The sequence below is a fragment of the Fukomys damarensis genome, unplaced genomic scaffold (genome assembly GCF_012274545.1).
Source record: "Fukomys damarensis isolate Sample0158 unplaced genomic scaffold, DMR_v1.0_HiC HiC_scaffold_24, whole genome shotgun sequence".
Lineage (NCBI taxonomy): Eukaryota > Metazoa > Chordata > Mammalia > Rodentia > Bathyergidae > Fukomys > Fukomys damarensis.
The window spans coordinates 14,661,459-14,687,114 of record NW_022900936.1 but is presented as its reverse complement, the minus strand read 5'-3'; positions in this window follow the sequence as shown (position 1 = coordinate 14,687,114).

Genomic DNA, 25,656 nt, shown 5'->3' with positions numbered 1-25,656 from the left:
CTTCTTGGAAACAGCCCATTTGCCCATCAGTTGGAAACTGGATAAAGAAGATGTGGTTTTTCTATAAGTTTTAGCTATTACAAACTGTGCCACTATAAACATGGGTGCACATACTTCTCTGTGATATGATTCTTTTAGTTCTTTTGGAAAGATACCCAGCAGAGGGATGGCTGGGTCAAATGGAACCTCCAGTCCAAGCTCTTCTTGGAAACAGCCCATTTGCCCATCAGTTGGAAACTGGATAAAGAAGATGTGGTTTTTCTATAAAATGTGGAACTACTCAGCCATAAAGAATGAGAAACTAAAGTCATTCATAGGAAAATGGATGCATATCGAGGCCATACTCAAGTGAAATAAACATGTAGAGGTACAAGATCCCAACAATGAATGTAACTGTACTGTATCCCTAAAATGTATCAATAAACTCAATTAAAGTTGAAAAAAAAACAAGAATTTGCTATTGGTATCTTTTAACAATCAGTCCAGTTTTCTTCCATCCCCTCTTTCCTCCTTTCTTTTCTCCCTCCTCTCTTTTCTCTCTTAGAAATGCAGAAATGAAGGGTGCAGTGGCTAATCGCAAGTCATTCGATAAACTACAGACCTTTAAGGAGGCTCAAAGTTAAATATAGAAAATACATATAAAATACATTGTATTTGTTATGTTTGCAAAGTGCCTATGGGTAAAAATGCATTTCCCCATCCACAAATACGAAGCTTATACATCCACATTCTGATCACTTTTGAAACTATTGACTTTCCCCTCATTATTTTCGTTTGAGAGAGAGAGACAGAGTCTCACTATGCTGCCCAAACTAGGTTCCAACTGACAGTACTCCTTCTTTAGCTTCCCAGAGTGCTGGAGTAATAGGCATGTGCCACCACTCCTGGCTATGTGTCTGTTAAAAAACATTTGTCACTGGCCTTAGGGTACACCTGATAATCCACAGTGAGCGCATCCTTCATTAAACTCTTAATTATATCTGCAAAACCTCTATTCCAAATAAAGCAACATTTATCGACTTCAGTGATTAAAACACAGACATATCTTTGGTGGAGGGTCACTACCCTCCTCAGTACAAGTATATATTTCACTTCAAAAAGCCAGTTATTAATGACGGGTGGAGGATTGGATATAAATGAATTACCTGCTCTTATATAATCCTGTCTTCAAACAAGAAAATAAATTTACTGACATAATAATTATTTCTTACTAGAAGTATGTTGGAATCATATTATCATATTTTTTGCTTTACACAGGAATATTATATATATTCCTATCCAAATGAAGTATTACTGACATAAAAAAATTTCCCTCTGAAAACTTGCCAATCACGGATTCCTGTGAACTCCAACTAAATGAAGCATGATAATAACAATAATAATAATAATTACAGTACTTTAATGTGCAAATCATTTGATACATGTTTTCTGGTTTAATCCTCAATACCATTCACGAAAGACATCTCTGGGTACAGATTCTTTCTTGCCATAATTTTATTCTTTCTTTCTGACAAAACTCCATTTCCTTTTCATAGTGTCTACTCTGTCCTAATAGAGACCTTGGTCTTCACTAATTCAGTTGTGATCATCCCAATCCCTTGCTAGACAATGGATTAAGAATAGACAGGAAACATAATTTTGGCCAATAATTGGTCAGGCAATAAAGTTAGCTTGCATTTTGCACTACTTGTTGAGCTGTCTTAACAAAGTATCCCCAGATGGGGTAAATCAATGAACAGAAAGTTATTTTCTCACAGTTCTGAATGCCAGAAGTTCAGGTTCAAGGTATCAGCAGATATCAAACTAACTTGTCTTCGGACCATGATTGTTTGACACTCCCTCTTCCATTATATTAAAACTTGTGGCATTCTTTACTGTTACTGGAGAAAAATGGGACCAGGTATTTTAACTTGCATAACACTATTCTCAGTAAGAAGCTAGTCTCAAGTGATTATCTAAGACTGTATGGTGGATAATTGCAGGTTGTACAGATTTACCGTATTTGCTGTTCCTACTCTGCCCTCCTAGCTTACCAATTTTTTCCCATTTGTGATAGTTCTGACCCATGAAACCCTTGTGAATACTATCTCCCCTGTGACTTCACTTGATGAGTAGAAACATACTGTCACCAAGCCAATCTTTGATTTAGAAGAATGTCACTTAACTAGAATAACAGAATCACCATTAATCCTAGTAAAAGCAACAACTGGTCAGCACAAAAGATTCACCTGCCGATTTGAAACAAGAACAGATTTTCATTTTCATTTTGTTTTGCAAATAAATTAATGGAAGGGGAAATGCAAAAGAAACAATATATCTATCTTCTTCTGAATATAAAGGTCCTATTCACAAGTTAAAGCAGCCATTCCTACTTAAGAATTTTTTATGAAGGCCAGAATTTCAAGATGGAGAATTGTCCTCCTTTGACTGGACAAGGAAGAAGAAAAGAAAACAAGAACCCTGGCATGTAGGATGGATGTACATTAGTTGTCACTGGGACTTATATACAAAAAAACTAGCTTATTTGGCTTAGAATTGTGGGCCATTTGTGGGGGAAAAAAAAAGTTTCACAAGAGTGAGTTGGGACAAGTATGAAGGAAACTCAGGGAGGCTTCAAGCTTCAATTTTTAGCAATTTGGTGAGTCTATGTCTCTATTCCTTCTGAGAAGAGATGGAAATGGGTTTCATGCATCCAAGTCAACCACGAGCATTCACTGAGCAACAACTTCTCCTTAATCTGTGGATACAGTAGTTGCGTGAAATGGCCCCAGAGGCAGAGTTTTGAAGTAGGTCTAAAAGGAGAGATGGGGTAAAGGCAAACCAACAGACAAGGGATTACACATCTCAATGCATCAGCTCACTGGAGGGGAAACAAGGGGGAAATAGGGAACTGAACTAGGGAGGGGATCATGCTAGTATGGCTGGGACCATGAGAAGACAGAGAAGGGAGTTAGTATTAGTTGCAATATCCTTGGCGATATTTCTATTGGTTTTCTAGGAAGGATGTTGGAATAGGGATAAAAACATTGCACTGGACCTTGAGTGAATTACTTAGCCTTTACTTATTTCAGTATTTTTATCTGAAAAATGGGATTTATAATGTCTTCTGATCATAAAAAGTGATTCAAAGATCAAGTGATAAATAATTATTGCTACTTTCATGCATCCTGTTGAGATATAGGAATAGATTCATAGCTGAAGTCTTGAGTTTCTTCCTAAACAATCTTCCTCATCCTTTAAAAAATTTGTGGTTAAATAAATGTAATATAAAACCATTTAACCATTTTAAAAATGCATGTGTCATTGTGTATATTCACATCTTTATACAGCAATTATCACTATCCAGTTACAGAAAGTTGTCATTTTTCCAAACTGAAACTCTGTACTCATTAAATGATACTTCCTCAAAAAAAAAAAAAAAAAAAAGAATGAAGACAAGGGGAGAAAAATATTCAAGTGATCCAGGTATGCAAGGACTGGACAGAGATAAAGTAAGGAAAGAAAGAAAACTGTGGTGCTCAGTGAGAATGTCCAAAACCACAAGAAATGGCTTTAGATAAATGACTACACTTACAGAATACCTATAAGAAACATAATAAAAGCTGTGCGTGATGGCAAATGCCTGTAATCCCAGAACTCTAGGGGGCTGAGATACAAGGATCACAAGTTTGAACCAAGGCAACTCAGCAAGACCCTGTCTCAAAAATATGGAGGAAGAGCATTCTGGGGAGGTAGTTCAGTGTGCGGACTAAGGGTTCGGTCTTCAGTACAGTACCTTGAAAAGAAATGAGGGAAATACAGTTGATTTCACATTTTCTGAAAGCATAAAACAAGCTGAAATAAATAAATCACAGAAAATTGAATTTTGCTAACAGATAGAAGTAAATATTGTACAGATATATGAGATACATTAAAATATAGATTCAAATAAAATGTTTAACCAGTGGAGGAAGAAGTCACATTTAAGAAGCAGATGGGTTATTTAGACAGAACTGTGAGCTCTTCTGATTACTGACTACTCTCTGGGCAGTGGGAGTTGATATGTCTTAGATAAACATAACCCAAAGTCTGTGTATCAAAGGCTTGGTGCTCAAGAAGGTGCTACTGGGGTAAGTGCTGGGATATTCAGGAAGAGGAGACTTATGGGAAGGCCTCTGGTCACCCAGGGTCACCCCCAAGGTGTAATATGGGATTCTGACCCATTTTCTTCCTCTTGCTCCCTGGCTCATAAAATGAATAGTTTACTGCATATTCCCCACTATAGCTAGCTGGCACTGCCATCAGAGTTGCAAAGCAATGGGTCTACCCAATTTTAAACTGGGACCTCTATCCCCATAAGCAAAATAAATCTTTGCAGTTATAAGTTAACCATCTCAGACATTGCATCATAGTTATAAGTTGACTAATATAGGAGGACCCTGGCTATCGGACTCTTGCTCCTATAAGAATAAAGCAGCATGAACTTCCCTATTACCAAGAGTATCAGGTAACCTAAATCCTCTGACATACTAGATTGCTGTTTACCACATGATGTTCAAGAATGCAATACTGTCTCATGACTACAAGATGCTCCTGCTGTTTCATAGTTTGCTCTGCTATCTGCTAAAGATAAAACATGATCCATCTAGTACATTGTAAATTTTTCTCCTTTAAACATTGGGCCACAAATTAAATACATGATAGAAACCACTTTTGTATTCAGGGTCTTAGTGATATACAGTGAAATTCTTGACATAGGATCTCTGAATACAATTAATAAAATTTAAAAATCCAAGGAAAAAACTCAAGAGCTGACATTTTATTTTAAAGGTATGTAGCAGTAGTTGGTCCTGTGTGATTGATGGGCTTTGTTCACGTCATCTCTTTCTTTTTGCATTGGAAATAGCACTTTACGTATTAGATACAGTTGCCTAAGAAACTTTATTATAAAATGTGTTCATAAAAGGAGATCATATTTCATGTATATGGGAACAAGCTTAGATCCAACATGACTAATACCATAACATTTATAAGTGAATTTTTGTTAGATCTAACATGTTAAGAGTTGTTCTCTTTTCTGACTTTGGTATAATTCACTTAAGATGAGAATTTTTATTATTACTGATTTTGTGAAGATTATCTGGGTATACTAACAATTTCATATATTTTTTAAAAACTCCACAGAATAAGTGGGCCGGGGATTTAGCTCAGCGATTCAGTGGCCTGCCTCGCAAGCGCAAGGACCCGAGTTCAATCCCCGGTACCAAAAAAAAAAAAAAAAAAAAAAAAAAAAAATACACAGTATATCTGTCCACTTTGAAAAATATGTTATTGCTTCTTTTTTAAGGTATTCTGAAAAATTGCTTTACTGACATATAATTTCATATCATATGGCTTACCCACTTGAAGCCCACCCTTCAATGGTTTTCAGTACACTCAAAGTTTTACAATTATCATCACAATCTAGTTTTAGAACAGTTTCATCGCCCCAGAAAATTGTATGATCTGTAGCCATAAGCTCCTGTTCTCCTACCCACCCCCAACCCAAGGCAACCATCAATCTCCTTTCTATATCTTTTTTTACTTTTATTTTTTTCTCTTCTCATTGAGTTTATTGGTGCATTTTAGATATACAGTACAATTACATTCATCACTGGGATCTTGTACCTTTTTGCTTTTTTCAGACAGGGTCTCACTACATAGTTGAGACTGACCTAGAACTCACTGTGGAATCCAGGCTGGTCTCAAACTCACAGTGATCCTTCTGCCTCAGCCTTCTGAGTGCTGGGATTACAGGAGTGCACCACGACGCCCAGTCTTGTCATTGCTTCTTTTAATTGAAACTTATCTGCAACCAGGGATATTAAAACAAAACGTTTAAGCTTTTAAAAAGTGTCTTTGGCAAGGGAAATAAAATAAGGGAAAAAATATGAGAAAAGGTAAAAATGGAAACAAAGTCTTTGTATACAGGGAAGAGTGGAGGGAGTGAAGGGAGGGCAGGAATACGAGGAAAAATAACAACCAAGACACATCTTGTAAAGGTGCAAGATCCCAACGATGAGTGTAACTGTACTGTATACCTAAAAAGTACAAATAAACTCAATGAAAACAAAGTGTCTTTATTGGAATTTTTCTGCTTTTTATCAAACAAGACAATTGAACTGTAGATGCTAAAGAGAGAATTAAATTTTCTTCAGTGTTTTGTTTGCTACTTCATCCAGACCGCATACCACTGGATAGAGACTCATACTTCTCAGAGGAAGCACAAAACCACCTCATCTAGAAGGATGAGGTATTGTCTTGGAACCATGTGTTTGAGAATTTGCTAAAGTATGTAAAAATGTGCTAAAGGGTGTGTGTGTGTGTGTGTGTGTGTGTGTGTGTGTGTGTGTGTGTGTATTTGTGGTGGGCTATAAAGTAATATCTGTACAATGAATCTTTGTGGCAAAAGTTTAAGCAGTTTCAAATGAAAAACACTGGAGAATAGCAATCAAATAAAACAACTGTAGGCAACTCACATTTCTGTGGGGTCCTCCATAATGCCAAAGAACTTTCACCAAGGCAGTGGTCTGAGCAGAGACGGGTTTCACTTAATGCCCTTGTGGTCAATGCTATTCTTTAATAAAATTCTCCAGAATTATTTCCCCAGAATAAAGTAATCAAGATAAACCAGGCAAAGGTAGGTTGAAAGTTGACATTATATCACTCATTTCTCCATTGCGAGACAGACATTTCTTTATCTCATTAATTTGATAGAACTCCCTTATGAATTATGAGAGGATATACACTGTTTAATTTATATGTTAAACACAATTAATATTCATATTTTGAGTTTCTAAACTGGGAATTGGAGAATTTCTAAATTCATAGAAAGAACCTAATATTAAAAGTAAAATACTTATCTGTATTATTTTAAATACATTAAAATTACAACATAAGTGCAGTGCCATGCCTTAAAATTCAGTTTCTTCTTTTTGAAAAAAGAGGGAAATTCAAAAATGACTTTTAAACTTTCAAACCAACAGACTAACATTTGGAGTTTCCCGAAGAGTGATCCCTAGTATTTTAATAGTTTTAGCTTGTGTTACTAACAGGTAAGAGATTATTAACAGGTGACTCTCATCAGGTTTAAGAGTAAAAGTTCATCTGTATGGCTGTTTGGTTATTAGAGCAGGTAGATAGACTGATAGATGAGATCAGATTAAAGTAAAACTTGGTGTATATCACAGTATCACAGATTCAGTCTCTGTAAACCAGGTGATTACATATGTCTTCGAAATAACAGTTTGCACTTATGTGACACACTATGATCATATGTTTTGAGGAATCCTCCATTTAATACTCTCAACATTTTGCATATTCTTTTAACTGCTGAAGTATGAGTTAACTTTTATTGTTTGACTGGAAATAATTAATCCAAGACCTTTGGGGTCATGCATTCACACTATAAATTTGGTCAGAATAAAGGAGCCAGAGTATTCACTGGGACCTTTTATAGTTTTTTGTTTTGGTTTGGTTTGGTTTGGTTTGGTTTTGGTTCCGGGGATCAAACTTGGGTTGTTGTGCTTGCAAGGCAGGCGCCGGAACCACTGAACTAAATCTCCGGCCCCTGGAGCCTTTTATAGGGAAGAAGGCAGGTAAAGAAGAAAAAATTGGTAGTGCCTAAAGAGAGGGACCCCTCAGGTCTTACTTTCTGCCTCCTTGAGTCAGCAAAGAGTCACAGCCGTCCTTTTTCTCCTTCTTACACTGTACCTCTCTTCTACATGGTTGGGAAAATAGTCCTTGCATTTCTGGGCAGGATGGGGTGCCCCCTACGTGTCCAAGAAGACACGTGATTGAATGTACTGATGACACCTGACTGACAACTTATAACAGCATTCAAAACAGCCCACTGTGTTATTCTTGCATATATTTCCCAGAAAAGCTAAACAATGAAAAAGACATAAGATTCCTGTTAGATAGGAGGAGTAAATTCAAGGGGCATGTTGTATATTGTGGTGATCATATTTAATAACTATATGCAGTATATGTGAGTTTTGCTGAGAGTAGAATGCTCCACCACAAAAATAAATGTGAGATAATGTATATCAGTAGAAAAGACATGTCTGGTTTATGTCATTTTTTTTCAAAATGTAGTTTTACATTTTGTAATTGCTTTGTTATGAGAATCATCTTACATGAGTTAAAATAAATTCGTTAAACATTTCAAGAAATGGAAATGGAGAAGGAAACAAAGGGCAATCATTTATTGGACTGAATTCTGGTTTATTTTGCAATTATTATTTTTTCAGGAAAATTATTAAGATACTCAATCTGGAAAACGGTGATAAACAAATGAGATTAGTAGATCAAATGTGCATCAAAATTCCACCATGTTCTACACCCTATGTGGGCTTATGCACTGGATAAATGGAATTATGAAATATTTTTAAAAGGAACTATTCACAAGTAACTTTTATTGCTGAATTCAAAAGAAGTAAATAAAAATGATTCATAGTTCAAAATAAAGCAGACAAATAATCCTAAGGATGCAACGAAGGATGGATTCTGCTTAATTTTTCAACATGGGAAAATTCAAGCATAGGTTGTTCTACTACAGGGTTGTATGAATGTCCTGCTACTGATCTTACAAAATGCTATAAATTTAGTGGTTTAGGCTACAGAAATTTTCTCATACTTCTACAGTTCAGAGGTCCAAACTGAATTCTACTAGACTAAGATCAAAATGTGAACAGGGCTGCTTCTTTTTGAAATCTCTAAGGGAGAATCTATTTGCTTTCCTTTTTGCAGCTTCTAAAAGCAACCTGTATCCCTTAGATGGCAGTGCTTTCCTCCAGCCTCAAAGCCAGTTGCATAGACCCTTCCACTCTCTTCCTTTGATGCCAACCCCGCTGCCTCCTTCTTCTAAGAACTCTTGTGATTACATTGTGCCCGTACTCTTTCCAGTTTCAAATCACATCTTTGCAGTTTCTTTTGCCATCCAGGATTCATAGGTGTTGGGTATCACAAGATGGACATCTCTGTGGAGAGGAAGGGGCATTTATTCTCCTAGCACAATTGTGAACTCCTGCTTCACTTGTTTAAAGGAATAGTGTCCTAAGTTTGATGCTATTGAGTATGTTGCCTCTAAAACGAGTATCCTACTATCTGTGCAAAATGACTTTTAATTATATGGTAAGGACTCACAGAGATAGTTTAGTTTAGAAAATTTGTTTCAATCTGAATGTAATTAAATTGCAAGTGGAATCTAGACTTTCAGGGGCTGACAAGGGAAGATAGGACAAACAGACAAAAATAAGCTTATCCCAGCAAGTCCAGCTGGCCTGGTGATAAAACAATCTAAACATAAATTTAATGCAGAATGAAAATCCACAGTGCACTACTTGTCATGTGTACTTGACTTCTCAGGTGAAGTAGAACAATTACTATATATCACAAAAGGTGTTTAAAAGTTGTTTCAACCCAACATTACATGGTTTGCGGAAATAACCTTGTAGGGTGGATGAATAGAATCCCAAAGTATTTTCTGACCCTCTGTCAAAGAGTTGTGAGTTTTATTCGAAGAGGGATGTCCACAGCACACATCCAAACAGACAGAAACCAGAAGAATTAAAATTAGAAATATCCACTTCTCTTATTACTGCTGCAATCTGTTATGGAACTTCTGCTCTCAACAAAAGCCCTAATAATTTCTTCCAAGTGTCTTCTTTACACATGGTAATAGTCTATAGAGACAGTGAATCAGTATGAGATCTGCAGGCCAGGTTGGGGGCTTTACTCTAAACTTGGATAAACCTCTTGGGAAGACGTAGGTCACTGTGCTAGTTACTATTTACCCAGAACAAATTACTTCAAAATGTAGTGGCTTAAATCAACATGTTGGGTTGTTTTTTAATCTCAGTCTCCGTGGATCAAAATATTGAAGGAACTTAGCTAAGGGGTCTCTAGGAGTTTATAATCAAAGTGTTAAATACAGCTATAATCAACTCAAAGCTCAAGTGAGAGAGCAACATTTCCATGCTCACACAGCTGCTGGAGGAATTAGGAGATGCTTCGGTGCTCTTGTTAATGAGCATTGTTTTTTTTTTTTTTTTTTTTTTAGAGGACATCTCTCCATGTAGCTCAGACTGAACTTGAACTCACTTTGTAGCATCAACTCCCGGCAACCCTTCTGCCTCAGCCTCCTAGTGCTGGGATTATAAGCATGCAGCATCACACCTGGCTCCTCCTTGAGCAGTGGACACGGATGCTGAGTGACCTCAGTGTGAACCATGAGGGACACAACCAAAGCACATGCACTATGAAAAACACAGCCCTTTGTAACCTAATCTCAAAAGTGACATCCCATTATTTCTATCACTTTCCATCTCCACGTGCAGGAAATAAGCAAAGGTACAAATGCCAATGTATTTAGAAGATTGAGGACAGTTTCAGAAGCTGCTTACTGCAATCATGCAGAAAATCTTTCCCTTTAAATTTGCCTCCCTGTGGTTATATTTCATCATCTAAACCCTATCTCTGAAAGATTAGTGCTTCTATCTATGAAATGTAGGCAAAGCCAAACACCGAGGCAGTGAAGATAGATTTTCATCAGTGATACACTGATCCCGAGGGGAAGAGGATCCTGGATGAGTGGGGTTCCCCATTGGTTTGTGTAGAGATGACTGGGCGTTGTAAAGGAAGAATAGGGGAGCCCCGAGATAGCTGCTCAGTAGCGAAGTAGTCAGAAGAGAGGCAGCACGGAGTGCTGGACAGCGTGAATGCCAGTTCAGCCAACCGTGTCTGCCAGCTGCCAACTGTTGACATCCTGATTCCTTCCTCTCATACAAAATGGGAGACAAAGGTCCTGTCCTTCCTGATGATTATATTTTAAAGTAATGACATTCCCTGATGATAGGAGATACATTAATCTCGCAATGGAAGAGATGAAGGATTTACAATTGTGCCCTTTTCAGTAAACGATCTACGAAAAATATCGTCAGGAGCCTATCATCAGGTGTTGGCCTGAATAAATGTTTTTGGCAGTCTTGAGCTTTCTCATGAAGGCACTTTGAGGAGGGCTGGAGTTATCCTAAACTGAGATGCAGCCTCGAGCTCTTTGAAGTTGTTAGTGTTTAAATCTTTCAAAATAGAGGGAGAGGAACAGGTGAAACTCTGTTGAGAGTCTGTTGTCTTTCTAGGTCTAGCTTAGTTCTCATCCAAAGGAACCCTCAGAGAAACCTGACCAGAGTTTGGTCAAGAAAAGAATATTTGTCATGTCTAAATTACAAGGCTTTAAACCCAGTCATTATTTAAAGAATCTCACTTATCATCTTCATTAATATGCAAGTTCAGTTGTACCTGGGGCAGTATTGGAGGAGACAGGCATGATTTACTTTACTCAGTTCTCTGCTAGTGACTAGAGTCCATGAGAAAAGTTATCAGCTTCTTCCTTGCTGCTGGGTTGGCTGCTCATGAGCCTTCCAATTCCTGGTCCCCGAATGTAGAATCAGTTCATCTGCCAACTTGGCCAGAGCCGGCTGGCAGAGCTGACTGTTTTGGGGACCAGGGAGAGCCCAGAGCACAGCCCCTCCAAGCCAGCCAGCCAAGGCCCAGCAAAGTGGCCAGAAGTCTTTGAAAATTTCCAGAGCTGGCCAGCTATGCCTGACATCTGTGTGCCAGAGCTGGGGACCCTCAAAGACTCCTTGCCCATCTACAGGGCCAGCTTATACTGTAATACGAAGCTTCCATTTTCCATGTGCAGTCCTCTTCTGATACTGTTACACGCTCAGGGCTGGCCAATTGTAATACAAAGAAAAACGTGTTGTTATGTTCAAACTTTTGCTCTTGCATACGTAATTCAGTGCATCTTTCAAACCAGGAGATTCCTATTAACAACACTTCAGTAGGATTCTGGATGTTCCGGCTTTCAGTTCCGCACAACTGAAAGAGAACACATGTGGGAAGACATCATTTTATAAGGGATGGAGGATTATGTGATAGAATGAAATGGGTGGCATCATCATTAGAATTTCCTTCACTTTTGCATTGATATTTCTACTTTCTGTGACACGTTGTTCAACAAGTATCACAAGTAACTGAAACTTTTGTTCATTTTCTTTTAATTCTCTTTACTTTAAGCCAGGTGCTTATAGTAAGTAGCCTTTTTTTAGAAAGACCAAGGTTTTCATGACAGCTAAAAACTTTTGGACAAAAGGATTATGTAATATACTAAAGTTAACAATGTTTAAGCATTTATCTTTTTAAAATGTATAATTAGCAAATAAAAATTATATACATTTAAGATACACAATATAATAACTAGATATAGTATGCATGGTACCTTAGCAAGGTCAAAATAATTAACACAGCTGAGTGTGGTGGCAGCATACACATGTAATCTGAGCCCTCTGGGAAGCTGAGGCAGGAGGATCACAAATATGATCCCAGCCTAAGCAACTTAGCAAGAGCCAGTCTCAAAATATAAAGAGTATGGGAATTTGTTCAGCTGAAAGTTCCCTGGGTTCAATCCCCAGTACTGGGGAAATAAAACTATACATTGATCACTGTCTTTAACTATCATTGTGTGTGAGAGAGAGAATGTATGTTGTAAGGATAATGAAAATCCTCTCTTTTAGCAAATTTCAAGTAAACAGCATAGTACTTTTAGTTGTATCACCTGGCTATACATTCGATCTCTAAAGTTATTCATCTTAAAATTGTAATTTTGTACACTTACCCAACATCTCCCAAATCTCTGGCTCAAGCACCTTCATCCTCTTGAAGGTTCATATGTCTCAAATATACTTGAGCTCCCTTTCCAGACAGCTCTTACCTTTACGTTACTAATCTTTAAAACCATGTTAATCTTCTCCCTCTGGATGATGATAGAAGGTAATGAAAAAACCTACATGAAATTTCCTAGTACAATATCTGCCAGAGCACCAATGCAAAACTTATATTTCCTTCCTGGAAGAGATATATCTATATCTATATACGGATATAGATATAGATACAGATATATAGATATAGATATATAGATTTTTTTTTAGTTCTTAGAGTTGACTTAGAAAGAATAAAAATGTTAGGACTTTGTATATTTTAATCTCCAAACTGTCACCTCTATAAAGCTCTGTAGCTCGAAAATGAATGCCGTCCCTTTATATGGTTTGCAGAGAGGGAAGCACTTCTCTTTGATTCCTTGTTCAATGAATGCCTTCATCTAAAATCACATTTTTTTCCACGGGGACTAATAAGAAAAAAGAAATTCCTACCACTTTAATATGATGAGATTTGATCGCTCTTGCATAATATATCTTAAATATCTGTTATTTTCAAGATGCCATGAATCCCTTCTGTTCTTCTCCCCCTTAGAACTACTTAAGTAGAAAGGAAGCTTTTCGATGAATTAAGTATGTGAGACACTATGCATGCAACATGGTCTCCAAGTGAGTTAAGGATGCATTTTGGATAAAGAGAGAACATGGTAGAAAGCTAACAGATAGAAATTCCTTTGACTCGGCTGTCCTTCTAGGTACCTTCCCAAAAATGTTAAAGATATCTTACAGTGGTGTGTGCATATCTATATTTATCATAGCACAATTCATAATAGCTCAATCCCGGCAGTACCCTAATGTGCAACAATACATGAATGCATAAAGCACTGATATTTACACACAGTGGACTAGTGCTCTGTTATAAAGAACAACAAACTTCAGTCGTTTGTAGAAAAATGGATGCCACTTGAGATCATATTAGTAAGTGAAATAAATCAGACACGCAAGCCTAAACGGTTCATGTTTTCTCTTATATAAGAAAGCCAAAATATAAATAAAGAGCTAAATAATAGGAGATAGAGAGATCTTTTGCAAAGAGGAAGGGAAGCAAGAGAAGGAGGGAGGGAAAAGGAGGAGAGTAGAATAGGGTAAAAAGGCCTGAAGATGTGTTATGTTCATGTGCCTACTCCACGAGAGGGATGTAAACATTATGTACTACAAAAACGGACTGACAGAAATCAAAATTGAGCAAACAAAGAAGGAAAGAATTCAGGGAGTTGCTTAGAAGTGCAGAAGAGGAAATGGCAAGTCCACATTAAGGCACGGAGATTAGGCAATTTGGGCTGAAACACATGGTTTATGTACAAGAGTGAATGACAGCATGCTTCCTCCTTTAGCTGTCCACTGCGTTCTCTCCTTGGCTGTTCAGTGCACTGCCAAATTTCTCCAGTGAAATTTCTACACCCTTTACATGCACTTCCTCTCCACTCACCTTCCCCTTCATCCCCAGTGATTTGCTTTCCATTTCCTTTTTCTCATTGAGTTTATTGGTACATTTTAGGTATGCAGTACAGTTACATTCATCACTGGGATCCTGTACCTTTACATGGCAGGTCTTGGTTCTCATGTTTTCCCCTTACCCCTGCCCTCCCTTCACCCCCTCCTCCCTTCCCTATTTACAGAAATTTTATTTCCATTTTTTCATTTTCTCATGTTTTTTCTCTTCCCTTATTTCCCCTCCCCCACCCTTCCCACTTCCCCTACACCTTTAGCCCTTTTCTTCCTATTCCACATTGTGCCAAATACAGGTGTGGAAAGCTCACCACCAGTATTATTATTGCTTATTACCCTATCAGATGACGCTCTTTTATTGTTCCTTTTATAGAATCTCCGTGTACTTGACACATTCTCTTAATTTTTTACTTGGGCCTGTGTGGCCCAGTCTTCATCCTTTCTCTTGGCTTTTCTCTGTTTTCCGGCCGTTCCTAGTTATGTTTCCTGGTGTTCACCCCGAGAAATATCTGTGTATTTCTCAACTCTGAGCGCCTCTCCCAGTTTTGTTCCAGAGTTTCCGCCTTGCCACGCAGCCATTCTCTAAACTTTGACTAAGCCTTACCACATGATGCTTCCAAGCTGCTTGTTCCTAAAACCTTCCCGTCCCCGCTGCCCGCACTGACGTGCCTCAGTCTCACCTCGGGCTTGCTATCTTTTCCATCCTCAGATCTGACAGGCTTCTCACCTACCCGCTTTTCTCAACCGCCTGGGTGTGTAATTCACAGAATGACTGCAGTGTGCTGGGTGATTTCGACGGTCTTTCACTGCGCAGCCTTTTTGCGTGTGCTTCCCCACCTGGAATGTTCTTTCTCATCCTTTGAGATGTTCAACATCAGCCGGTCATTTAACTCCAGTTCATATTCCTTCATTTGCACTTTCTTCCTTCTCATTTTAAGGCAGAAGCTCCTCTTCCCTCTGTTTAGAGTCAGATTGGGTGGTTCCAGTCTCCCCTTTCGCACTGTGGATACTTTCGGAGGAGAGTCATTATTTGTGTGTTTCCTCTGCTGCCAATGCCCAGCATAATTACGACCGATTGCACACCATCAAAACCTCTTTGTCCAAGGAAAACGAAAATAAAGTGCACAGCCCACTACCACATCCCACCTCTCTCCTTTGTCCTCTTCTCCTATGTGTGTAGCTAGTGCTTCGCCTCTTTTCCATGTTTATTAATGTCAAAGCCAGTGCTTTCAATACTTGAATCAACAGCTGATCTCACAAGGAGACATTTCACATTAAAATTTATCCTCTGAAAAGCTCTTATTGAGACATGACCCCACCACCACCACCACCACCACCACCACCGCCCGACTGGAAACTCCTTAAATGGGGGCTCATTTTCCCTAGGACTCAGAGTAATAAGCACATAGCACTTAGTAAATTGAGATCTATTACTATAGTGGTTCTAATGCACTTTAACCCACTCCATCCTCCCTCAGCGGTAAATGAGCTAGGATCACAGCCTTCTATTTCTTTCTCTCATTTTTTACTTTTTATTAGTACGTGTTTGAAATACATACTTATTACATCCCCTGCGGGAATTCCGCACACGTTCATAACTCATCTCTTCTCTCCTCGCCTCCCTCCTCCCATCTCTTGATTTCCTTGCCTTTTGCAAAAGACCAGTCTCACTATTTCCTGTTACCTGTCTTGTACTTTGCTCTTTATTTGCCTCTTGAAGAAAGCATTATGGCTTTTTGTCACATTGAGGCACCGAAGGCTGGGACTTAGAGACTTCACCAGCGATGTTAGCCGCACAAGAGAAGTTAAGCTGATATGCAGAAAGCAAGGCAGCAATAGAGAATCCTCCCATCAAGAAAAAGAGAGCTTCTCTCACAATTCTTTGTCCTTTTCAGGAACGAAGACAGCTTCTGGGGTGTCGTCTCCACGGGAACCCTTCTCCTTCATTCGCTCCAAGAGTCAGATGAAGCACTGGACTCTGCCACATACTCCCAAATCCCATTCCGTGACTAAACTATTGCACAGACATCCAAACTCAAAGACCCAGGGTAACTTGCCCTAGAACTTCCCGTGAGAACATGAGTGCTTAATAACAAAGTAACCCATTGCAAGAGACCTAGTCGCAGAGGTTAGTTCAGTCCATGTCAACGGTTAATGATAATTACCAAGCTAAACAAATCATTAGAAAAATGCCCCTCTTTCAAACCTGGATTTTAAATACTGATGAATAACTTGGGAACCATGCTTCAATTTAATGAGCACCAGCGAAACTAGCACCAAATGATGATACAGCTACAGCGCTTCTTTGGAAAGGGGTTTGGATTTTTTTTTTTTTTTTTTAATGTCAGGGAAGATAACATTTGAAAGGAATATAAACTTGATTTATTCTGACTGACTTTTAATTATTTGAGACCATAAATGCGATGAAACATAGGTGTCAAGATACATTAAACACACTTAGCCTTCACATAGGTGAGCATATTTCAGACAACAGAGATGGGAAGTAATGGGAGATGTTTTAATGGACTTTCTCATTTGAGATACAAGGGAAAACAGGTATTTACTAGCCACAAACGAAAAGGTGAAAGGAGGGAAGGGACGTACAGAGGGAAGGTGGAGAAAGGGAAAAGAGAAGAGAAAAGAGAAAGAGCGGGAAGGAGGAATGAGAAAGGAAGAGGAAGGAGGGAAGGAAGGAAGACAAGGAAAAGGGAAGGGAGGGGAAGCAGGCGGGAAGGTGAGGTAGGTGAACCATTCCTCTTTTTCAGTATCTAAAACTAGGGCGTAAATGTCCTAGCTCTGAGTAAGACTAACTTGTAGTTAAATCCATCTCAGAAATGTATAACCCCTACTCATCTAAAAGGTGATAAGGAATAAAATTAAACACAAAAATGTTTCAAAAACCAAGTAGTATTTTTCTCATCAAAGAGATGTAAAAATAATTATATTTGGAGACATCCATTTCTGCCCTTTCCGTGACCTGTACAATGTGTTTTTCCTAATGTCATTTTTCCTGGCTGAGAAGCGCATGAACAAGAATAGAGTTTATAAAAAAACATAGTGGAGGTGGAGAGAGCAGGGATGTTATGTCACCAGTGACTTCAAATGGAAGAAAAATACTGATTCCACATTTCATCCTGTAGAGAGAATGGAAATTTAAAGATCGTGTTCATGAACTTTTCCTTCCATGCCAGCAGTCAACCAAGGATTTCTGTGTTTGATGAACCTAGCATTCATCCAACTATAAAATAGCTATTTCACAGAAAATAATGGATATTCCAACATCAAATGAAGCGGTGTAAATTCTCTTTTACCAGGCTATATCTCATTCATCCTTGCAATGACAAGGAATTGTGCTGCAGATTCTTTTCTCAATGGACCATTTAAGGTGCTTGAGTTAAGTAACTCTCCCTCATGCTGATTAATATGCATGCATTCTCCCCACTTTCCAGTATTACATTTAAATATTTTAATGGCTTATCTAATGAGGCCAGAATTTATGGACATCTAAAATAAAAAAGTTTAGGGCCAGGGATTTAGCTCCGCGGTGCAGCCACCTTCCTCACAAGCACAAGGACCTGAGTACCATACCAGGTACCAAAAAATAAAATTATAAAATAAAATAAAATATGAAAAAATAAAATATAAAATCTTTAGCCTTATTCTGAATATTTTGTTTTATGTTACTGATTTTTTAGCTAACGTATCTTCTTTAAAAGTTGATCTGAAACTAGCAGAAATGACACTTGTGGGATTTTTCAGAGGTACCATTACAATGGGAAGTGGCAGCCCAAGAAATGAAAGTCAGAGATGTATCAGATAGGAGAAGAAACCACCACTGGTGGACACATAACAGCCATTCAGTAGATATTTGATATTTTGAGAATTTCTCACTGCATCCACATTTAACACTATGATGTCAGTGCTTCCAGAATCTCACTGTAGCTGAAGTTTAAAACACCACTGGTGACACTGCTACAAGAATGTCAGCAGCCTCTATGGCTCTCTCATATTCCAGAGGAAGAAACACAATCTCTGCATTCCTTCCCGCACAGTGTGCTCAGGTGTGAGTTCGTGTTCCTGCTCTTTGACGTATTTTCTATATTGAACACATGGATCTGGGAAACCACGCAGACACCTGAAGCCGGCCATTCTCATTCCATGCCAGAACCAAAGGTCAGCGGCTACATTCTTTTAAAGAAGGCAAGTGAGAAAAGCTTCCCTAACCTGTAACAGGTACCCGTCTTCCTCATCTCATCTGCCTTGCTCTCGTCCCACTTCCTGCAATGGTCTGATTCCAACGTGTCTTCCGTGTTCACCTACAGCTTCCTTTAGGGGCAGCCAATAAGGATTTGTAAAGAGCGCACTGCTGAACAGCACGTCAGTTTTAGAACTCATGATACTGGATGAGATTCTTGGATCAGCTGTGAGAGGAAGTCACACAAAAATTTACTAATTAGCATCATGTGTTTTCCTTCATGAAGCTGTAGAGCTTGATTTGAGTAGCTCTTCCTCCTCCGCCTTCAATCACTTTTTGTGCTGGTGGTGCATACTCCCATAGTGGTGTTGCTGTTGCACCTGCCTCAGCAGACATACAATAATTGGTTTAGAAAATATTTTCTCCCTACACAACCACTGGTGCCCCCCAGCAACATTGGCTAAGACATAAACTCCCCAGCCCATATGCCCAGGGACTGAAAGAATTCAGGGTGGGCATGATGGAAAGTATATTCTGGACCTTCAAGAAGTTCATTCTGAAGTTTCCTTTTCTTCAGTTTACATGGTAACCTCTGTTTGTAATGGAGCATGGGTTATCCAGCTGCAGATAGAGTCCTCATTGCCTGTGACTTCCCAAGACCACAGAATTCTTTTCCTTAACACTGATCCAAGTCATGTTTTATGCTCTGATATGATTTTTAGATGACTTCACTCTTTAGCTACTAAATGTCAAATAGTACCATAAAGGTAGAGGCAATGTTCAGATGTTTGGTTTGTATGTATCTTTTTAGTTTGTTTGTTTGGTTTTTGTTTTTAGTTTTTCATACACTTTATCCATACTTTATGTAAACATGCCTTAGTGTATTGTAGGGTTTTTTTTAACTCATTAAATTTTGGTGTTTCTCAAGGTTTTGGAGATGATGTTCATTCTGAAAATTCATTTGCCCCCTCTTTACTTTCCCTGAGACATGTGACACAAAACAAATGGCTTTGTTGAACTGAATATATTTCTACAAACTGGATTTATCTGCAAAGCCCCAGCAACCACCTCCAGCACTATAGCTACCATAGTCCTTAGCTTGTTTTTAAAGAAGCCTCATACCTTCTACTTTTCCCTTGTACATGGGTTGCTTTCTTCCTATGAGTTAGCGCAAACCTTTGCAATGTAAGACACTGTGGGACAAATCACTCCTTGGGTTTCTGCATAACAACATTTTCAGGGTCTTTTTCTCTTTCCTAAGTGGGAAGACAATAGCTATCTTTATGATACTGCAAATGAGTTGGCCATGTTTCCTCTGAACTGGCTATGTTCCTAGATTAAGCTAGGGGAACAGGATAAAGCTCATAGTCCCACAAGTATCTTACAGTAAGTAGAGTGGAGAGTAAACCTGTAGACAAAAATCAAAATGAGATGAGTGTGTGCTAATATGGAGTTCTACACAAAATACTATGAGATCATAGCAACAGAGTCATAGCCACCAAAAACTCAGGAAAAAAATCACTGAGAAAAAAAGAACAACTTTTAAAAAAAGGACAACTTCATTGATAATTGTAAGTCTGTTAGGCAGAGAAGATGAGGCATTCTAGGTAGAGAGAATAGGTACTAACAAATAAAGAGAATGTTCTACTTAGCAAAATAGAAGTAATTCAGTGGTGTGGGGAGGATTAATGCCGTTGGTGGGGAATAAATGTTAATATGTCTGTAGATATGCACTAACTTCCATTCCAGGTAACACAATATCTGAGATAATCAACTTATGAAGAGTAAAGATTTATTGTGACTCATATTTTTGTAGGTTTCATTTAAGATTGGTTGGTGCCTTCACTTTTGGACATCTAGCAAAACTGTAGACCATATAGTGTGGAAATGATTCATCTTATCCTCGTGGTTGAGAACATTAAAAGGGAGAGAAGGACAGATTTGTGTCCCATAATTGCCTTCAAACATTCTTCCCACCAGAGGACCAAGCCTTTAACATATGGTTCTTTAGAGATCATTTGTTTTGTTTTGTTTTTTGTTTGTTAAGACAGGATCTCACTATGTAGTTGAGACTGACCTGGAACTCACTCTGTAGCCCAGGCTGGTCCAGCGATCCTCCTGCCTCAGCCTCCCAAGTGCTGGGATTACAGGCGTGTGCCACCATGCCCAGCTAGAGATCATTTTAGATCCAATCTCTAGCAAGGTGGATGAGTCAAATTCAGATAACTGACTTTTATTCAATCTGAAAGGCCATTTTGTAAAGCTACAATCATTGAACAGCAAAGAAGATGTCAAAGCTGTTAAGATGCTGCGACAACATAGTCCATGGAAGTCAGGAATAAGATACTTAACAGGCACATTGGCAAGACCTGAAGACAGAGTGAATGGATGTCGGGTACCAGGCACAGGAGAGCTATGCATGTAATGCCTAGAATTGCAGAAAGGATGAAGAGAAGTAAGTTGAGATGAAAACATGAGTTTATTGATGGACTAATAGGTGGGAAAATCCAGGTTCAAAGGGAATGTTTTCATTTGGAGCTGAACCAATGGATCAGGCTGTTCTCAGGGTATATTAATTGATATTTACAAAATACTCAGAAGTAAGAGAAGGATACATGATTATTTTATTGGATGAACTATTGGATAGACAGAGAATATCTTGCTGCTGTAGAGAAACATCTGAAAATCTTCTTGATTTTGGACAGAGCTAACTATGTGGCTGGGCCAGGGCAGCTCAGAGAGCACAAATATTTCTTTCATACTTTCCCAGAAGAAATATTTCCTGGAAGCAAGAATTACACGGCTTGCTCTTTAGCATGACAGCAATAAAAAATTGGGGGCCTTATCAGAAATAGGTCATTTTCAGAACTGTCCTAAAACCTATTCTTCCGATGGGCTATTTCTTCTGCCTTTAGGGCGTCTCACATCCTGCCTGCTTACAGCCATGCTGTGAAAATTTCCCTGCTTACATCTTTGTTATAAGACATGTCCAGGTCATGTCCTTCTCTGGCCCCACCCCCTCTGCAGTTTATATTTCCGGAAGACAGGCATATCACATCGCTTCAGGGTCGTCTGGTGTCCTAAGATGTAAACTCAAAAGAGCTCTCTTTGCAGCTTTACTTATTTTCACTTCCAGATTCCCCAAGCAGTTATTCTAAGCTCCCATTACCCCATCATCTCCCCTGCTGTTTTTGTGGTTGCGTTTATCAGAAAACAAAGACTACTAGAAATCTCTCTGCCTCTTCTTCTCCACTTTACTCTTAGTAATTATGCATTCCTTACCTTTCAAGTTAATGTCACTGTTCTGCATCTTACCTCATACACTTTTCTGAATTTCATCAGTGACCTCTGAGAGGTCCCCAGAGACACTTTTTATTCCTCTGCTCACCGGACTGTCTTTATATGACACTTAATACTGTCTACCACGCCCTTCTCCTACTTTCTTTTTTACACGCTTTTCCTATTTCCTTGGCTACCTCTCAGAGTTCTTTGTAGCTTTTCTTTCTCCATCAGTACTACAAATATTAAGACTCACTAGAATTGTACTTTTAGTCCTCTTTCTTATGTTATTCTACAAGGACGATTTCAACCTCTCATGCCTTCATTGGTACTCAGTAGCTGATGAGTCTTGTCATTAGCTTCATCTCATGAGTAGGCTACAGAAGTTAGAGCTGAAGTCTGAAGGGTTAGAGGAAGACGCAGTGAGGGAGGAGTTTGAACCTGCAGATCCAAGTTCCAGAATATGGGCCCTTAACCACTATGCCAGCGTATCCTTTCATAAGAAAAAGGTTTTACAAGTCATAGAATTCTATGGTGGAATTTTCTCGATGACTTAATTTCTTTCGATCACACCATCAAACATTTAAGTGGGATTGGAAACTTAATCATTCCAATTTTGTTGTCTTTCTTACAGGCTATCTATGAAGGAGTTGTGCAACAGAAAAGTGATCATTGTGTAGTGCCAGAGGATGTTTCCTTCTTGATTCCGAAATATCCACATCTTCTGTTTCAGTGAATCACAGCACACTCGTGGGCTCCCTGGATGTCAGCCAGGTTTCAGCTGTCTTCATTTGCAGAGCAGGTGTCTATATAGTAGGTCATTGCGACCTCTTTTTGTGTTCGGGGACCTTTTTTGAATTAATGAAAGACAGTCCATTATTGGCCAGCATTTCACTTGGCAAAATCACACACAAGTCAAGCCTGCTTGGATGTGGATATGGAGAGACATATAAATAAATATATGTGTGTGTATTGATTTTCCTTATTCTTAGCCAGGCATACATCTGTGTGTGTATAGTTAATTGTTTTGGATCTGATTTTTCCATTGTCTTATATGTGTGTATGTGCCTGGACATGATTATTCTCTCACTAAAATTCAAACGTGTGGTTTCTTTAGCTAATAGTTTACCCTGTCTTCATAGATTTGTTTGTTTTGTTTTTAGAGAAAAGATTCTGGGATTTTGGAAGTTTCATATTCTGACTGCTGAGCCAAGCTCTGACCACACTGTAAAAAATGAAAATCTCTCTGATCATAAAATGTAGCACTCAGCAAACCTGGAGCCTTTAGATTTGAAGTTTAAACAGAAGAATAATTCCTAAACTGACTAATTATCACTCGCTTCTGAGTTATGGTTATTTCTTTACCATCAGCAGCATATACAGAGGTGCAGAGCTCAAAAATGATGCCTCTTCATAACTACTGAGTAAGAAATGAAGGGAACATCCAATAAATCAAGCTTCAGAATGATGCCAAAAGAATGAGGGTGGGACCTTGATGATGGAGCAATTCGAGTTCAGTTTAGAAGAAGACGCTTTGACTTGGAATATAATTGAGATATCTTTTATGATATTGAAAAGGACATAAAAGCATAGTTAAAATTTTAAGTTAATCTGGGTATGGTGGTGCATACCTGTAATCCTAGCACTTGGGAGGCTGAGGAATCAGGATCTCTGTGAGTTCGAGGCAAACTTAAACTACATAGTGAGACCCTGTATCAAAATAACAAAATATATTCCAGGGATTTAGCTCAGTGCTTCTACCACCTGCCTCGCAAGCCACAAGGACATGAGCTCAATCCCTGGTACAAAAACTATATATATATTTTTTTATATATAATTTTAAGTTAAACCTGAATAACTAAAGATTGGATATGCTATTTATGCCTTCCAACATAATATTCAGGAAAGGCCTATGAACCTAAAACATAGGTAAGAACCTCATTAGTGACTGATGCCTTTAGTGCAATAATATATCTTGGGAAAGTCATTCATTCAGTTAATAATCATTTGTGATCATTTGCTATGTGTCCTGATGGCACTGTGTTAGGTAACACAGCAACATGACCCTTTTTTCCACTGACCTTCCACTCCAAGAAGGAAGACAAAGTAATATATGTAATTTCACATATGACCATAGGTGGATTATGAAAAGCTAAGTACAAATTATCTGTGGAAGCAAATAATAAAGGAAACTCACGCTCAGGAAACATAGAGTCAATATTTATTCAAGTTGACTTTTTTAAATGTCAGTGTACTAAAATGTTACATATACACATTCTAATTTAGCTATATATTTTGGCATTCTTCACATTCTATGTGTTTGAACACCCATTCCACTACACGTAGTTTATAACTCTGATACACAGTAAATACCCTTCAAAAAACACAGGGGAAAGTATTTTTCAAGAGCTTCCAGTTGCTTCTACCACACAGCTGTGATCAAGAACCACAACTCTAGGTTGTGAGCTTCTTAAAGACAGACATACTTGTCTCAAAGTTCATGCCCAGTGTTTAGCACTGTAAACAACAAAGTTTCAGTAATGAATAAATATTTTTCAATGGAACTGATGTGTCCTGAAATTTATTAGAAGCTATTTCCTCAAGAAAGAAAACCAACTGTTGCCTTACTGTTGTTCTTCCCTTCTACTGTAGTAAGATACCCAGGGCAATCTGTGAATTGTCTGCCCAGTCTCCAGGTTGGGGGAGGACCAAAGAGATAACAAGCTGGAATCACTGCAAGGAATTTGGATTATGAAATATTTTAATGGAATCATAGTTTATCTAGTTCACCCAGTTCCCATTATTTATGCCAACTATTGTCCAAACAGTCTTTGTCCTCTCAGAACTGGATGACCCCATCAACCATCCTTGGGGACAAACACTGGCTTGCAAAAACTAAGCTGAGTCTGTGACTTTTCACCTGGTCGATCCTCTCAGCATTTCACACCATCCAGAGTCCAGTTAGCTGAACTCTGTGAATGGCTGAACTGATGGAACTGCCCAGATATTTTGGCCAGGAGGACGCAATCTCAGGCTACCCCCATAAACATAGGTTCCCAAACCAAGAGACCGAGTATATTCACTGTATTCTAGGCTTAGGGATCCCTAGGAGACTTTGCTGTGTCAGTCTGGGTTCTTGGTCTCCAGGCCAGTACTTTCCATCATGGCTGGCAGTTGTTTGAGCCATCATTTTAACCAAGCTTGTACAGCTCTTGCTTTGAATAAGCTCCAAGAAGTTTTCCATGGAGAACTTGTGTCTACTGAACTGTCTGCTTACCCAGACTTCATAAAACCTTTGTCTGTCCCGACAGAAAAAAATGACATCATCATCATCATTATTGTATTCATTAAGTACAGTTGCATTCTTTCTAAATACCTCTACATTCTTCTCTCACCACAATATATCTTGGACTTGAAATTTTTATATCTGCTTTTTCAGATTGCATTGAGGACAAAAATGATCTCCTAAAATAGTCAAATGAATTAGCCCTTGTTTTTCTTAACAGTGCAGAGTACTGTGAAATGTTTAAAAACATACTTTATTGGGAGAAGTTACTCCCCTTTTTTGATTTGTTAAGTCAAGATTTGAACACATAGGGTCTTCCATTATTTAGTGGAGGTAGAAGCAGAGGTATCACTTGACAATGACAATGACAATTGCTGTTAAAAGTGAACTTGAGGGGCCAGGGATTTGGCTCAGTGGTTCTGCCGCCTGCATTGCAAGTGCAAGGACCCGAGTTCAATCCCCAACACCCACCCCAAAAAATATGAACTTGAACTGTGTGCTTCAAATATTCACATCTTTCTTTGCTTGCCTTTAGTACTTGGAGGAATTAACAGAAACCTCACTAACCAAGGACAGATTAACATAGGAAATTTGTTGCTTACAAAATGGTTGGAAAAACGCATGGAACTGCTCCCAGACCATGCTTGCTG